The following is an 8614-nucleotide window of genomic DNA, read 5'->3' as shown; positions in this document are numbered from 1 at the left end:
TTCTGATTTAAGACCTGGATTTCAAAGTGCTCTAAAATCCACAGGCATCTCTGACATGTTTTGAAAATTGTTATACCTCATCAGAGCCAGGGGCAAAATTAGCCATGCAAGTGTGAAGCCACTTGGTCTAGCAAGTCTTCAGATAAAATTCCTTCTTTCCAACCTTCCCATGAAGGATTGCATTTAATATGCAAATCGCTTTGAAATCCACTGGGATATTCTCATTGTCTTGAAAATTCAGTCATGACAATGATTGCAGGACTGCTCATCATGCAAATATGGGTTCACTCCTCCCTCCCCGTGGATTACTTATAGCAATTTTGGATTCATGTTTTTTCACAAACAGCTCAGAAAAACCTGAAGCTCAAAATCCCACAAAATATATATTACGGTCTGATCCTGAGCTCAGCTCTTTAGTGTTATCAAAAGCCATATTAGAAATATTTAACATTATTGATGCTTTAGAAATACAGCAAAAGAAAGGATAACATTTCTTTTGTGATTGCAGAATGAAAACCCCTTTCTTACTGTCATTAACTCCTTTAGCTTCCTGCTCAGCTATTGTCTGTGTGATGCATGTGCTGTGGTGCAGGGAACAGAGTGGATCTGCCGTACACCATCAGAGTGTGCATTCACATGCATACTTAACACACACACACACGCATATATGAATGCACACAGAACAGTTTTGCTTTTGCAGTGGTCCCCAAACCATATTTTCCTGTTTTACTTTATAATCAGATTCGATAAGGTTTTCAATTTGGTCTTTTTTTTTTTCTTTCTGGTAACTCATCCCAGTACTTCCCACGATATAAAACTTACCCTGTACATGTATTCTTGAAGCTCAGCAATTACTTTACATGCCTACATTTCAAAATGTGCCTTCAGCTATGTCAAGATTGTCCTGGAGTCCCACATCCCTGTTCAATGGATGGGAAACTCAAGAAGCTGGGACATAGTGCAAGTCAGTTTGGTGAGGCTATGGCAGAGGTGGGACAAGAACTGAAGACATTCCTGCAGCTCAGTTCAGTGCTTTCACCAACAGCCTTTGAGTTTTGCCTAACTATGTGTTAATCCACAGCATGTCTGATAGCTTTCATTAAAAACTTCTTGGACAGTATCTTGTGATGTGATAAGTTAACTGCAAAACCAGTGCAAAGTATATGGCAAGTTTAGAAAAATCTTTCTATAGACACTTGAGAGGCTGTCTCAAAGGGAACATACCGTTATTGAGGTTTCAGGTCTTAACCCTAAAATGAAAGGAAAGATGTTCCTGCAGCAGAGAGTTGCAAATCTCCCTAACAGTGAACAACTTGAAAGATGCTGATTGTCTCTGACTGATGCTGACTAGCAAAAAAAGTTTTCAGACAAGACTGAAACACTCATTAAAGAGAACATAAAGCAGCATTACAAAAACAGAGATTTCCCCCTTGCACTTTAGTAGTTACAAAATATACTTCTGGCTCTTTAATTGCAGCTTGAGAAGGCTCTATACTGAGTCATTTAGTTTCTGTAAGTAACAACCCTGTCCTAGCCTTCTTATTGGCATTTATTCCTATGCCACCCACATTGAACTCCAAATCTGGATCCAGGATTGCTGAGCTGTGAACACTGTATTTGTATAATTCTGCCAGTAACCACTCGTGTAACCTCAGAAGAATCAAAGGGAACTAAAGATATGCTGAAACATTCAAAAGTCATTTGAACAGCACCTACCGGGAGATGCTTACTGCTCTGAGGATATTTTACATGTATCCTTTATCTGGTTGGTCTTTTCAGGACAGAGAAGGATGTCAAAAGGTCAAGGCTGACTGTGTTTGGTCATTTAGCAAAAAAAAAAGAAAAAACCCACAAGTTTAGTGTTCCAAGCATCTCTCCTCCAGATGGTGCTGTGTCAGGTCTCAGCCACGTGCCACGCTGCAGGGTCGGAGGCAGGCGGCTGATCACGGCCGTGGGGAGAAAAATGTGCTCAAGGAGATGAAGGCTCTCAGCTGCTAAGCATAACTAACCCAGTTCTGCTCTTTAGCTCTGCTACAGTTTGTTCCTTCACCACCCAGTAATCTTCCCTTCCACAGTGGGTGTTTCCTTTTTGCCTACCTGTTAAAGAAAATGAAGAGTTTTGCCCAGGACCAACAAGAGTTCAGTAGCAAGAGCCGAAGCACCTAGAAACATCCTCTGTCCATCTCCTGGTGCCACCACTCAGCCTTGTCCTTTCCACGTCCAGCTTCTGCGTGTCCAGAAGGAAGTCCCGAGGGCAACGAAGTGAGCATCACTTCTGGTGTCTGCATTGGATCTCCTGAAGCCGGCACAGCTCTGTGCTTCTGAAAAGCGGGTTCTTTCAGGACCTTTCAAGATTGGCACCCAAAGGTGCAGCAAGCAAACTGACTAGTGAGAATGACTATAGCTGTGTATACAAAACTCCTTGATTCAGGCATACACAGATATCTATGCACATGTTTACACACCGGCATGTGCAAGCAGACCTGCTTATTGAAAAATAAGGAAACAAACAAACAAAAGGGTGTTTTGAAAGGCTCTTCCCTGTGCTCTGTAACAGCCAAGGGCAGTGTTCTGGCACACCTGAGGACAAATGTTAGCTAGGGTGTTTCACCCTTCCACTTTATTTTCTGATAATTCATGAATGTTTTTCAAGTATGTAGCTATGTTGCATCAGCCTCCCAGTTTAGACAGAGGATGGATTGGTTTATTTCAGATATAAGCCATGATTTTTTCATTATTTTCTCTGCTGGATTTCCATGCACCAGCATAAGAGAGATGCACTGACTTAATGAAATATATTTATTTGTAACAGACAAGCACCAAAACCCCCTGTATCCACTGGGAATGATAAATACAGAAATATCTCTACTCGTCTTTGGTTTGGTTAAAAAAAAAAAAAATGTGTTTACAGTCACTAACTTTAGATCCCAGTTTGACGTCACAACATCCCTTTGAACAAATACCCCAGCAAGCCCAAAGCTTTCCGAAGGGGATGAACGGTACCACTCACTGTCTTCTTACCAACCAAGACACTCAGCAACAGGCAGCACATTTTCTTGGTTTGGTTAACGAAAAAAAAAAAAAGCTTTATTATTTGAACAAATATTTTTGAACAAATATTTTTTCTTAACTGTTCACATGTGCCCAAACGGAGAATGTAAAAGTCAAACAGCACAAAGGAATACCTAAGTGGGCTTGCGAGAGTGTTGGATGATCACAAGAAATTACTGTGCACGCACTGAACACAGAGAACGCACCCATGGACCTACATGCGTGTGCACACATGCAGGTGTAGAAGACAGGAGCTGCCTTAAGGCTTGTGCTGTCACTGAACAGGGACAAACAGGGATGTGAGAGTCACATTTACAATTTTCAGGCTGCATCTCAGGCACTGCAGTAAAAAAAGTCACTACCATGCATGAACACTTGTAGAAGCTGGGAAAGGCATGGAAACTTAGGACAGCAGCCCAGAGAGCAGCAGCTCATTTATTTTTTATTCACTATTAGGTGCCACTGCATTTAACACGAAAGTTCACATCCTGTAATAGCGCTGTTTAAATAAGTTACACATATCAGAAACTATGGAAAACATTCTTGCCCTTGACTTTTTTCCTCAGTACAATATAGACAATATAGTCATTCAGAACCACAAACCAGGATGTCACACTGAAATGAGCACTTTGCAGATACACACATTCCTGTTTTGCCCTGCATCCTGAGGGCTGCAAGGCAGCAATCAAATGCCACATTCTGCCACTCTCTGAAATTATCTGAGGAGAGAAATTCAGCCCACTGGCTATTTTTCTGGCCATTACTAGCACCTCTATGGCAAGGGGATGTCTACATCTGACATACAGGATAAATATGCTGTGTATGGTCTGGAAGAAATTTCTGTAATATTTTGAATAATCAGATCATTGTCATCACGGACTTCTGTTTCATTGCCCTGAGGAAGATCTTTAAAATAGACCCTGAGACATTTACAATAACAGACCAAACCAGTTGCACCTTATCAACTTTTTTTTTCTATATTTTGCTTTTTCTTCCTTCTGTTCTCCCTTCCTTCTCCCTCTTTCTTTTTCCTCTTTGCAACAATGCTGTGAAAAGCTCATTGCCGGGTGGTAGGGTTGTGACATTAGTATCCTACTCCTCCCCTTGCTACTGACTATAACAGATGAAATGTGAGACACACACACAAAAAAAACTGTAAAGAGCTTTGAACTTCTTGGCTATGTTACAAATGGAGCCTGCAATATGATGGTCAACTCTGAGCACCTTCTTGAGTCCCACTGAAATCAGTGAGTAACTGTGCTCCAGCCTTGGGCTGCTCGATCTTAATGCTGAGCTGCTCATATCTGCTCTTCTTGCATACTCAATACTGGCCATTGGTCACACCAGCGCTTTCCTCTACCAAGGACCATCCATTCCGTATCCCTTAACAGTGATTTGCCTCCATCCGCTGGAATCCAAGCCTTTCTTTCAGCATGATATTCCTCTTCTGGATGCTACGCAGATACTAGAGCTCTGTAACGTTTCCACCCCATGCCGCTCACTGAGTAAATTGGCACAACCTACCAGTTTTAGAAAGCAAGTATGATGATTTTCTAAGGTGCTGGTCTGCTGAACTGCATCATCTTGGTGAAGCAACTGATCTAAAAATTATAGGAGGAGAGTTGATGTAAGACAAGGTGTTTCAAAATGATATGCTTTGAACATAGGACGTGTGAGGTGGTAGGAAACATACTGTCTCTTCCTCTTGTTAGCATTCACATCTTCAGGAAAGAGCTTGCCTCGATGGTCTACTTTATTTATTTTAATAATACTAGTCAAGAAATATCTTACTGCTGGAGCACCATGTGCTTGTGGTAAATTGAGTACAATCTTCTGCATGAGACACATTAAGAGCGAAAAAAAAAACATTTAATAGCAATGTAGTGAAAAAATTAGGATTGTGTCATTTTAGGATGCTAAAAATCCTTGCTTACAAACAGTATTTTTTTTCAAGAGTATAGAAGGAGTTGCATTGGTGCATTTTGGACTTACTTTATGAATTTCAGATTAATAAATTGTTTTAACTACTTAACTACTTTTTTTTTTTAAGGTGACAGCCAGTGTTGAAACCTTGCATCACCTGAGGATTCAGCAACATTTTGCATGCTTGTCTGTTTTGTTCTGTTTTTCAAATAACAAGGTACGTAAGTTAAATATCTTAGGTTCTATGCTCTGCAGTTTCATATATGCTCTTTATATTCATACCCTGGTGGTCTTCTGCTGTAAGACCCTGCCCCTGGGTGTGAAGCCGTCCACTTCCCTTGCGGAGAGGAGCCTGTGTGAAGGTTCTTGAGGCAGAGGCCTCTTCCCGACTCTCCCGCTCCTCCGCGCTGGCCAGCAGATGTCATGGTGATCCCACGGCAGCGGCACAGAACAAGCGCGTTCATCCGGCTGCGAGTGCGTGTCCGCTCCTGCAAACAATGCTCTTGGTTATTTGGGATTTTTTTTTTCTTTTCTACCCTGCAGCAAAATATTTGCTAAAGATGTTCAGCCAAAAAGGAGCCAAATGAAGCTGCAAGCATTTGATAGCTGTGACTAACTAGCTGGGATAGCCTTGGCCTCGGCTAATCCAGTGCCCTACAAATGCAGCTTTCTTGGCAGAACACAAATCACTGTCAATAAATTATTACAGAGGATGCCAGCAGAAATAACAGGATTGACACATGTCTATAAGCAAGCACCTTCCTTTTCGATGGGTGAGTCTGCTCTGATATTCAAAGAGACAGGATTGCAGATTTATACTTCAGAACTTTACAGAGCTTCATAAAGTAATGGGAAATTGCTGGGGTCTGTGATTTTTCAGCTGTTTTATGCTGGAGTATGTTAACAGCTTCCTAATTTGCATGATATAATAATATTTGTGATGTAATTAGAGAGTTCCATTTGAGGTCAAAATATGGTAGCAATAGAGAAGCAAACACTTGGCAGTCCTCCCAGAGGTAGGGTTTTCCAGAAAGTCTGACGTATTTTTATCAACAAAAATTCAGGAGACATCATTTTAGGTTGTATTTTTAACCCTCCTCTTATAAACGTAATTCATTTAAACTGGCTTTGATATCTAAAAAGCTATGTTCTGAATTGCGATTCATTTTCCGAGTTGAAGGGCAAACACAAGATGAACTGAGGGTGAAGTCAGCTTGCAACAGCGGTGCCAGAAACGGCGCATTGGGCCAAATCCCTGCTGGCAGTAACCAGTGGCGCTCCGTGAGCTCTAATGACACAAGAGACCCTTGACAGGTTCAGCAGGGAATTGGCCTTTTGCAGCGCGTTTTGAGTCCCTGGCGCCGGCCACAAAGCTGAGTGAAGGCAACGGAAATCTCCTGCTTGCTGACAATGACTCTGGATGTGGCCATGAAGCAGGTTTTCTAGAGGCTGGGCGCAGCACACCTGACTTTGAGTGAAACTCTCTGAGCAGGAGCAGGGTTGGGTGGAAGGGACTAGCTCGTCCTATGTGTCTCTGCTCAAGCCTTTCTGTTCCAGAATAACCTGAAGTGACGCTGTGATAGATGACATCCTTCTCTTGTCGTGATGAGGGGACACCAACAGGAGCGGCCCATCTTCTCACTTGCTCACTGATACTCTGACCCTGCTTTGTGATCTGGGAAGACATCTGCACAGTGAGGAATTGCAGCAGTTTCAGAGATGAGGCACAAGTCTGGATACAGACTAGTAGATATGGAGAGCCAGTAGCATTTTAAGTCAGGACAGCAGTGCAGGAAACATAGGAATTACAGTGTTGAACACCATAAGAAGAGACCTTGTAACCTGGGCTGCCCAGGAGGCTCCCAACTCCACCATCCACCATCCTAAGGGCAGGAGGATGCAAAGTTGGCCTACAAGTAGGTCTACAGGAGTTTCCTCTGGGCGGCAAGATGTGTGCTGTATGATTAAGCATAAAACCTTACTTACTGTTTTACAGTAAAAATCACTTGCAAATGCAGGAGCCATCAGCAGTGCAGAACTTCTCTTTAATAATATTGCACTGTTATCTCTTATTTAAAAAACTTGTGTGAGAAATTACAAGCCTAACACTTTTCATCAGCCAAACTATGGGTGCCATACCATGTCCTGCACATCCTTCCATATTCACATTATAAATACTATTGCCACTTGCTTTCTGAAGCATGTAAATAAACTGTGGTACTTAATTCAGACTAGTTTTGGTCTGTTGAACTCTTAATGCTATGTTTCCAGACTTCCACATTTAATTGAGATTTCTCATCTCTAGAAGGTAACTTGGAACTACCTTCAGGCCACTTTTTTGATTCATATCAGCTGATACTAAATGTCAAATAAGAAATACATAGCAACCGTTTGCCGAAAGGCTGCAACCCCAGATCACTCCTTCCCCATGAGATTCCTTTGACTCCTTCCCACCCAAATCAGGGCTTGCTGGCACATTTTTACTATGAATTTAGCTGATGACCAGCACATCGGAGACTATTCTACTTACAGGTAATACTGATTTCAGGTAATCTATTACCTCGCTACAGCGTGCTGGTGTCAAACACACATATTTGTAAAGGAGAACACCCTCCAAATTGTCAGAGCTGCAGGAAAGGCACGAGGGGTTACCTGACCTGCCATGCAGCTGTATCCATAAAAGGAAGGAAGGAAGGAAGGAAGGAAGGAAGAAGGAAGGAAGGAAGGAAGGAAGGAAGGAAGGAAGGAAGGAAGGACAGGAAGGAAGGAAGGGAAGGAAGGAAGGAAGGAAGGAAGGAAGGAAGGAAGGAAGGAAGGAAGGAAGGAAGGAAGGAAGGAAGGAAGGAAGGAAGGAAGAAGGAAGGAAGGAAGGAAGGAAGGAAGGAAGGAAGGAAGGAAGGCATTGAACTTTGCAATGGGTGAAAAATTAATCAAGAAAACCTGTGCCTGTTCATGTATGATAATTACTTTCCAGAAGATATTTTTGCAGTCAGGTTAATAACCTATTTATTCAAACGGTTCTTAGTATAGTATCATTGCAAAACTCTCTTGCTGTACTCTATGATGGAAGTCAGTTGAGATGATATAATGATGTCAAAATGAAATGCTGTCAGTGCAAATCTATAAAATGACATAACGGTGTCAGAAATGAAAGGGAATCAAAACAGAGTGTATTTCAGCACTACTCAAAAATTTGTTAGAGGAAAGGGTGCCACCATTTGGGGACAATGTTTGTTATGACAGAAATGCTCAAACAACTTAAAAGAGAAACTGCATTTGCCAACCACATCACTTTTTAATCCAACAGATTGATCAAGAAGTTGTGTTAATTTCCTCCATAAATAACTCTGCAAGCAGAATGGTGCTTTGTGTTGCAGCAAGTGTTTTGTAAGTGGTTGCAACTCCAGGTTTATTCTGAAATGGTATGGGTAATGTTCGTGCCCTTGTTCTTTTGAGAGAAGGAACGGCAAAACACTCCTCATTCAGCTATCCTCTTTGAGGAAACCCCCATCACTGGTGTCTTTCATAGCATCCTAAAGAAAGGGCTCTCTAGGCACGAGAGCTATGACAAATCTATTTCTGTGTCTGTTTTTTTTTCTACTGGGTAATGACTACAAGTCCCTAGGAATTCTGATACATT

This window comes from Tinamus guttatus, unplaced genomic scaffold, assembly GCF_059628265.1.
Source record: "Tinamus guttatus ecotype Peru unplaced genomic scaffold, ASM5962826v1 Tinamus_guttatus_pri_ptg000503l, whole genome shotgun sequence".
NCBI classification, from domain to species: domain Eukaryota; kingdom Metazoa; phylum Chordata; class Aves; order Tinamiformes; family Tinamidae; genus Tinamus; species Tinamus guttatus.
This window is presented reverse-complemented; position numbering follows the sequence as displayed.